Raw genomic sequence first — 10,164 nt, 5'->3', positions numbered from 1 at the left:
GGAGTATGGAATTGTCTCCAAAACAGCTGGTCTACTCCACGGTCCATCTGACCCTGGAGGTACTTGGCCGCATCGGCAGCGCTCGTCGCCAAATCCATATACACATCCTCCGAGCTCCACATCCGATCCAGGGGGGCATACCGTGGATCTCCGAACTTCCTCCGCAACATAAAGGATTTCCCAGCTACAAAATCCTCTGCTTCCCGCAGCTCCTCCTGTTGGGGAGCGTAGTAATTTAAAAAAATTTCCTACGCACACGCAAGATCATGTGATACATAGCAACGAGGGGAGAGTGTGATCTACGTACCCTTAGTAGATCGACAACGGAAGCGTTTGGTTAATGTAGTCGTATGTCTTCACGGCCCGACCGATCAAGCACCGAAACTACGGCACCTCCGAGTTCTAGCACACATTCAGCTCGATGACGATCCCCGGACTCCGATCCAGCAAAGTGTTGGGGAAGAGTTGGAAAAGAGAGATAATGTGAGCATGAGGTGGAATAGGATTCATGAGGTGGAAAAGAGAGAGAGAGAGAGAGAGAGAGAGAGAGAGAGAGAGAGAGAGAGAAGGAGGAGGGCGCCGGCCCCCTCTCTCCTTGTCCTATTCGGACTAGGGGGAGGGGCGCGCGGCCCAAGCCCTGGCTGCCTCTCCTCTTCTTCCACTATGGCCCATTAAGGCCCATATAGCTCTCGGGGGGTTCCGGTAACCTCCCGGTACTCCGGTAAAATCCCGATTTCACCCGGAACAATTCCGATATCCAAACATAGGCTTCCAATATATCAATCTGTATGTCTCGACCATTTCGAGACTCCTCGTCATGTCCGTGATCACATCCGGGACTCCGAACAACCTTCGGTACATCAAAATGCATAAACTCATAATATAACTGTCATCGTAACCTTAAGCGTGCGGACCCTACGGGTTCGAGAACAATGTAGACATGACCGAGACACGTCTCCGGTCAATAACCAATAGCGAAACCTGGATGCTCATATTGGCTCCTACATATTCTACGAAGATCTTTTATCTGTTAGACCGCATAACAACATACGTTGTTCCCTTTGTCATCGGTATGTTACTTGCCCGAGATTCGATCGTCGGTATTCCAATACCTAGTTCAATCTCGTTACCAGCAAGTCTCTTTACTTGTTCTATAATACATCGTCCCGCAACTAACTCATTAGTTGCAATGCTTGCAAGGCTTAAGTGATGTGCATTACCGAGAGGGCCCAGAGATACCTCTCCGACAATCGGAGTGACAAATCCGAGATACCTCTCCGACAATCGGAGTGACAAATCCTAATCTCGAAATACGCCAACCAACATGTACCTTTGGAGACACCTGTAGAGCTCCTTTATAATCACCCAGTTACGTTGTGACGTTTGGTAGCACACAAAGTGTTCCTCCGGCAAACGGGAGTTGCATAATCTCATAGTCATAGGAACATGTATAAGTCATGAAGAAAGCAATAGCAACATACTAAACGATCGGGTGCTAAGCTAATGGAATGGGTCATGTCAATCAGATCATTCAACTAATGATGTGATCCCGTTAATCAAATAACAACTCTTTGTCCATGGTTAGGAAACATAACCATCTTTGATTAACGAGCTAGTCAAGTAGAGGCATACTAGTGACACTCTGTTTGTCTATGTATTCACACATGTATTATGTTTCCGGTTAATACAATTCTAGCATGAATAATAAACATTTATCATGATATAAGGAAATAAATAATAACTTTATTATTGCCTCTAGGGCATATTTCCTTCAGTCTCCCACTTGCACTAGAGTCAATAATCTAGATTACACAGTAATGATTCTAACACCCATGGAGCCTTGGTGCTGATCATGTTTTGCTCGTGGAAGAGGCTTAGTCAACGGGTCTGCAACATTCAGATCCGTATGTATCTTGCAAATCTCTATGTCTCCCACCTGGACTAGATCCCAGATGGAATTGAAGCGTCTCTTGATGTGCTTGGTTCTCTTGTGAAATCTGGATTCCTTTGCCAAGGCAATTGCACCAGTATTGTCACAAAAGATTTTCATTGGACCCGATGCACTAGGTATGACACCTAGATCGGATATGAACTCCTTCATTTGCTGCTTCCAAAGCAGTTATGTACTCCGCTTCACATGTAGATCCCGCTACAACGCTTTGTTTAGAACTACACCAACTGACAGCTCCACCGTTTAATGTAAACACGTATCCGGTTTGCGATTTAGAATCGTCCGGATCAGTGTCAAAGCTTGCATCAACGTAACCTTTTACGATGAGCTCTTTGTCACCTCCATATATGAGAAACATATCCTTAGTCCTTTTCAGGTATTTCAGGATGTTCTTGACCGCTGTCCAATGATCCACTCCTAGATTACTTTGGTACCTCCCTGCTAGACTTATAGCAAGGCACACATCAGGTCTGGTACACAGCATTGCATACATGATAGAGCCTATGGCTGAAGCATAGGGAACATCTTTCATCTTCTCTCTATCTTCTGCGGTGGTCGGGCATTGAGTCTTACTCAACTTCACACCTTGTAACACAGGCAAGAACCCTTTCTTTGCTTGATCCATTTTGAACTTCTTCAAAACTTTGTCAAGGTATGTGGTTTGTGAAAGTCCAATTAAGCGTCTTGATCTATCTCTATAGATCTTAATGCCTAATATGTAAGCAGCTTCACTGAGGTCTTTCATTGAAAAACTCTTATTCAAGTATCCCTTTATGCTATCCAGAAATTCTACATCATTTCCAATTAGTAATATGTCATCCACATATAAAATCAGAAATGCTACAGAGCTCCCACTCACTTTCTTGTAAATACATGCTTCTCCAAAAGTCTGTATAAAACCAAATGCTTTGATCACACTATCAAAACGTTTATCCAACTCCGAGAGGCTTGCACCAGTCCATAAATGGATCGCTGGAGCTTGCACACTTTGTTAGCTCCCTTTGGATCGACAAAACCTTCTGGTTGCATCATATACAACTCTTCTTCCAGAAATCCATTCAGGAATGCAGTTTTGACACCCATCTGCCAAATTTCATAATCATAAAATGCGGCAATTGCTAACATGATTCGGACAGACTTAAGCATCGCTACAGGTGAGAAGGTCTCATCGTAGTCAATCCCTTGAACTTGCCGAAAACCTTTTGCGACAAGTCGAGCTTTGTAGGCAGTAATATTACCGTCAGCGTCAGTCTTCTTCTTGAAGATCCATTTATTCTCAATTGCTTGCCGATCATCGGGCAAGTCAACCAAAGTCCATACTTTGTTCTCATACATGGATCCCATCTCAGATTTCATGGCTTCAAGCCACTTTGCGGAATCTGGGCTCACCATCGCTTCTTCATAGTTCGTAGGTTCGTCATGATCTAGTAGCATGACTTCCAGAACGGGATTACCGTACCACTCTAGCGCGGATCTTACTCTGGTTGATCTACGTGGTTCAGTAGTATCTTGTTCTGAAGTTTCATGATCATCATCATTAGCTTCCTCACTAACTGGTGTAGGTGTCACAGAAACAGTTTTCTGTGATGTACTACTTTCCAATAAGGGAGCAGGTACAGTTACCTCGTCAAGTTCTACTTTCCTCCCACTCACTTCTTTCGAGAGAAACTCCTTCTCTAGAAAGTTTCTGAACTTAGCAACAAAAGTCTTGCCTTCGGATCTGTGATAGAAGGTGTATCCAATAGTCTCCTTTGGATATCCTATGAAGACACATTTCTCCGATTTGGGTTCGAGCTTATCAGGTTGAAGCTTTTTCACATAAGCATCACAGCCCCAAACTTTCAGAAACGACAACTTTGGTTTCTTGCCAAACCACAGTTCATAAGGTGTCGTCTCAATAGATTTTGATGGTGCCCTATTTAACGTGAATGCGGCCGTCTCTAGAGCGTATCCCCAAAACGATAGCGGTAAATCAGTAAGAGACATCATAGATCGCACCATATCTAGTAAAGTACGATTACGACGTTCGGACACACCATTACGCTGTGGTGTTTCGGGTGGCGTGAGTTGCGAAACTATTCCACAATTTTTCAAATGTACACCAAACTCATAACTCAAATATTCTCCTCCACGATCAGATCGTAGAAACTTTATTTTCTTGTTACGATGATTTTCAACTTCACTCTGAAATTCTTTGAACTTTTCAAATGTTTCAGACTTATGTTTCATTAAGTAGATATACCCATATCTGCTTAAGTCATCTGTGAAGGTGAGAAAATAACGATATCCGCCACGAGCCTCAATATTCATCGGGCCACATACATCTGTATGTATGATTTCCAACAAATCTGTTGCTCTCTCCATAGTACCGGAGAACGGTGTTTTGGTCATCTTGCCCATGAGGCACGGTTCGCAAGTACCAACTGATTCATAATCAAGTGGTTCCAAAAGTCCATCAGTATGGAGTTTCTTCATGCGCTTTACACCGATATGACCTAAACGGCAATGCCACAAATATGTTGCACTATCATTATCAACTCTGCATCTTTTGTCTTCAACATTATGAATATGTGTGTTACTACTATCGAGATTCAACAAGAATAGACCACTCTTCAAGGGTGCATGACCATAAAAGATATTACTCATATAAATAGAACAACCATTATTCTCTGATTTAAATGAATAACCATCTCGCATCAAACAAGATCCAGATATAATGTTCATGCTTAACGCTGGCACCAAATAACAATTATTTAGGTCTAATATTAATCCCGAAGGTAGATGTAGAGGTAGCGTGCCGACTGCGATCACATCGACTTTGGAACCGTTTCCCACGCTCATCGTCACCTCGTCCTTAGCCAATCTTCGCTTAATCCGTAGTCCCTGTTTCGAGTTGCAAATATTAGCAACAGAACCAGTATCAAATACCCAGGTGCTACTGCGAGCATTAGTAAGGTACACATCAATAACATGTATATCACATATACCTTTGTTCACCTTGCCATCCTTCTTATCCGCCAAATATTTGGGGCAGTTCCGCTTCCAGTGACCAGTCTGCTTGCAATAGAAGCACTCAGTTTCAGGCTTAGGTCCAGGTTTGGGTTTCTTCTCTTGAGTAGCAACTTGCTTGCCGTTCTTTTTGAAGATCCCCTTCTTCTTACCTTTGCCCTTTTTCTTGAAACTAGTGGTCTTGTTGACCATCAACACTTGATGCTCCTTCTTGATTTCTACCTCCGCAGCTTTCAGCATTGCGAAGAGCTCGGGAATAGTCTTATTCATCCCTTGCATATTATAGTTCATCACAAAGCTCTTGTAGCTTGGTGGAAGTGATTGGAGAATTCTGTCAATGACGCAATCATCTGGAAGATTAACTCCCAATTGAATCAAGTGATTATTATACCCAGACATTTTGAGTATATGCTCACTGACAGAACTGTTCTCCTCCATCTTGCAGCTATAGAACTTATTGGAGACTTCATATCTTTCAATCCGGGCATTTGCTTGAAATATTAACTTCAACTCCTGGAACATCTCATATGCTCCATGACGTTCAAAACATCGTTGAAGTCCCGATTCTAAGCCGTAAAGCATGGCACACTGAACTATTGAGTAGTCATCAGCTTTGCTCTGCCAGACGTTCATAACATCCAGCGTTGCTCCAGCAGCAGGCCTGGCACCCAGCGGTGCTTCCAGGACGTAATTCTTCTGTGCAGCAATGAGGATAATCCTCAAGTTACGGACCCAGTCCGTGTAATTGCTACCATCATCTTTCAACTTTGCTTTCTCAAGGAACGCATTAAAATTCAACGGAACAACAGCACGAGCCATCTATCTACAAACAAGCATAAACAAGCAAGATACTTATCAGGTACTAAGTTTCATGATAAATTTAAGTTCAGTTAATTTACTTAAAGAACTCCCACTTAGATAGACATCCCTCTAATCCTCTAAGTGATTACGTGATCCAAATCAACTAAACCATGTCCGATCATCACGTGAGATGGAGTAGTTTCATTGGTGAACATCACTATGTTGATCATATCTACTATATGATTCATGCTTGACCTTTTGGTCTCCGTGTTCCGAGGCCATATCTGTATATGCTTGGCTCGTCAAGTATAACCTGAGTATTCCGCGTGCGCAACTGTTTTGCACCCGTTGTATTTGAACGTAGAGCCTATCACACCCGATCATCACGTGGTGTCTCAGCACGAAGAACTTTCACAACGGTGCATACTCAGGGAGAACACTACTTGATAATTTTAGTGAGAGATCATCTTATAATGCTACCGGCAATCAAAGCAAGATAAGATGCATAAAAGATAAACATCACATGCAATCAATATAAGTGATATGATATGTCCATCATCATCTTGTGCTTATGATCTCCATCTCCGGAGCACCGTCGTGATCACCATCGTCACCGGCGTGACACCATGATCTCCATCGTAGCATCGTTGTCGTCTCGCCAAGCTTGTGCTTCCACGACTATCGCTACCGCTTAGTGATAAAGTAAAGCATTACATCGCGATTGCATTGCATACAATAAAGCGACAACCATATGGCTCCTGCCAGTTGCCGATAACTCGGTTACAAAACATGATCATCTCATACAACAAAAATCAGCGTCATGTCTTGACCATATCACATCACAACATGCCCTGCAAAAACAAGTTAGATGTCCTCTACTTTGTTGTTGCAAGTTTTACGTGGCTGCTACGGGCTTAAGCAAGAACTAATCTTACCTACGCATCAAAACCACAACGATAGTTTGTCAAGTTGGTGCTGTTTTAACCTTCGCAAGGACCGGGCGTAGCCACACTTGGTTCAACTAAAGTTGGAGAAACTGTCACCCGCAAGCCACCTATGTGCAAAGCACGTCGGGAGAACCGGTCTCGCGTAAGCATACGCGTAATGTCGGTCTGGGCCGCTTCGTCCAACAATACCGCCGAACCAAAGTATGACATGCTGGTAAGCAGTATGACTTATATCGCCCACAACTCACTTGTGTTCTACTCGTGCATATAACATCAACATATAAAACCTAGGCTCGGACGCCACTGTTGGGGAACGTAGTAATTTCAAAAAAATTCCTACGCACACGCAAGATCATGTGATGCATAGCAACGAGGGGAGAGTGTGATCTACGTACCCTTAGTAGATCAACAACGGAAGCGTTTGGTTGATGTAGTCGTACGTCTTCACGGCCCGACCGATCAAGCACCGAAACTACGGCACCTCCGAGTTCTAGCACACGTTCAGCTCGATGATGATCCCCGGACTCCGATCCAGCAAAGTGTTGGGGAAGAGTTCCATCAGCACGACGGTGTGGTGACGATCTTGATGTACTACTGCAGCAGGGCTTCACCTAAACTCCGCTACAATATTATCGAGGACTATAGTGGAAGGGGGCACCGCACACGGCTAAGAATATGATCACGTGGATCAACTTATGTGTCTCTGGGGTGCCCCTGCCTCCGTATATAAAGGACCAAAGGGGGGGAGGCCGGCCGGCCACATAGGGCGTGCCAGGAGGAGTCCTACTCCCTCCGGGAGTAGGACTTCTCCCCCAATCCTAGTTGGAATAGGATTCATGAGGTGGAAAAGAGAGAGAGAGAAGGAGGAGGGCGCCGGCCCCCTCTATCCTTGTCCTATTCGGACTAGGGGGGAGGGGCGCACGGCCCAAGCCCTGGCTGCCTCTCCTCTTCTTCCACTATGGCCCATTAAGGCCCATATAGCTCCCGAGGGGTTCCGGTAACCTCCCGGTACTCCGGTAAAATCCCGATTTCACCCGGAACAATTCCAATATCCAAACATATGCTTCCAATATATCAATCTTTATGTCTCGACCATTTCGAGACTCCTTGTCATGTCCGTGATCACATCCGGGACTCCGAACAACCTTCGGTACATCAAAATGCATAAACTCATAATATAACTGTCATCGTAACCTTAAGCGTGCGGACCCTACGGGTTCGAGAACAATGTAGACATGACCGAGACACGTCTCCGATCAATAACCAATAGAGGAACTTGGATGCTCATATTGGCTCCTACATATTCTACGAAGATCTTTTATCGGTCAGACCGCATAACAACATACGTTGTTCCCTTTGTCATCGGTATGTTACTTGCCCGAGATTTGATCGTCGGTATTCCAATACCAGGTCAATCTCGTTACCGGCAAGTCTCTTTACTCTTTCTGTAATACATCATCCCGCAACTAACTCATTAGTTGCAATGCTTGCAAGGCTTAAGTGATGTGCATTACTGAGAGGGCCCAGAGATACCTCTCCGACAATCGGAGTGACAAATCCTAATCTCGAAATACGCCAACCCAACATGTACCTTTGGAGACACCTATAGAGCTCCTTTATAATCACCCAGTTATGTTGTGACGTTTGGTAGCACACAAAGTGTTCCTCCGGCAAACGGGAGTTGCATAATCTCATAGTCATAGGAACATGTATAAGTCATGAAGAAAGCAATAGCAACATACTAAACGATCGGGTGCTAAGCTAATGGAATGGGTCATGTCAATGAGATCATTCACTTAATGATGTGATCCCGTTAATCAAATAACAACTCATTGTTCATGGTTAGGAAACACAACCATCTTTGATTAACGAGCTAGTCAAGTAGAGGCATACTAGTGACACTTTGTTTGTCTATGTATTCACACATGTATTATGTTTCCAGTTAATACAATTCTAGCATGAATAATAAACATTTATCATGATATAAGGAAATAAATAATAACTTTATTATTGCCTCTAGGGCATATTTCCTTCACCTCCTTCTTTGCCCTCATAGTAGAGCGGAGGTCCTTTCTCGTCTTAGCAGCCTTCTCAAGGTCCGATGCCTTTGCCTGGTTTTCCTTTTCAAGAACCCGGCAATGGTCGGCGGCGGCTTTTAATTCTATGGCTATCTTGGCCATCTTGTCTCGGCTCTCGCCATGTGCGGCCTTCTCGGCTTGCAACTCTTCAGCCGCCTTCAAAGCAGCCGCATTACTCAACCTCGCTTGTTCCTTGGCTCGGGCAAGTTCTTCCCGCAAGGCTTCAACAGTGGCAGCTCCATCTGCAGTCACAACATATTAAAGATACTGGCATCATGTTGCTCTTCCTATGTGACGTTCACCAGATAATGACACTTACCCCGTGCCTCGTCAAGCCTTTTGTTAACAAGCTCGATGTTGGCGTCTGCCGTATCCAACTGCCGTTCTAAATGGGCAAATTCGCTAGTTCGGCTAGCCACCGGAGCTTCCATCACCTGCACATAGAGGCAGTATGGTTATTACCTGGGATTATGATCCTCTGCTCGTCGTCGTTTCTGACGACAACCACAGTCTCAGGGGCTACTATCTACACAGGGCACACCTAGCATGTGTAGGACTATCATACATTCTTTTACGTACCTTAAAACCTGTCAGTAGACTCATAAAAGCTTCATGCAATCCGCTTCGGCGAACGATATTCTCTCCATCACCGTATTCATCAGCACACGGTGTTCATCTGAGATGGCCGCTCGCCCCACCAACTCCCTCAGAACATCCGATCGCACACTAGATGGTGCCGGACTCTTTTGTCTGCTCTCTTCGGGAGCCGGACACTGGGAGCTTCGGGGGTCAATAGGGTTACCTTCTGGCCTCACCGGACTCGGAGAGGTCCTCCGCGACGACACTTCAGGGTCGCCCGCTTCCAGAGCGGAGGAGTCCGGAGGAGGCGTTTCGCTCTCCATCATCTCTGGAAGAAGATCCCCCGAAGATGAGCTCATTTGAGAGGGGCTAAGGCCCGAACTGCAAAAATATATGCGGTGGTTATCTTCTCAGAAGAAAAAGATGGCATATCTGTACTATTAAAGTATTTCAGGTCACTTACGACTCGCGGGAGAATTGATCCCCCCACGGACTTTGTGCGGCAACAGCGCCCCCCGAGGCAGGACCCTCTGTGGGAGACTTCTTCTTCCGTTTGGAAGCTTCAGCTTCCGAATCCCCGGGCACAGTCCTTTTCCTCTTCTGATCGTCTTCCTTCATGGAGACGCTCGCTCCCTCGGCTAGAATGGGCAGCGTTGGGGGCCCGCGTCCGCCCGCATTACCCTCCATAGTGTTTTCCTTTAAGGGCTCCGGGCTGGATGCGGTCTGGAGCATCTTCTCTAATACCGAATTTTCCAAACCCTCAGGGAGGGGGGCTGAACACCGAATCAACTTCGCCTTT

Source organism: Triticum urartu, chromosome 7 (genome assembly GCF_003073215.2).
Source record: "Triticum urartu cultivar G1812 chromosome 7, Tu2.1, whole genome shotgun sequence".
In the NCBI taxonomy this organism is placed as follows: domain Eukaryota; kingdom Viridiplantae; phylum Streptophyta; class Magnoliopsida; order Poales; family Poaceae; genus Triticum; species Triticum urartu.
Note: the sequence above shows the minus strand (reverse complement) of the source record.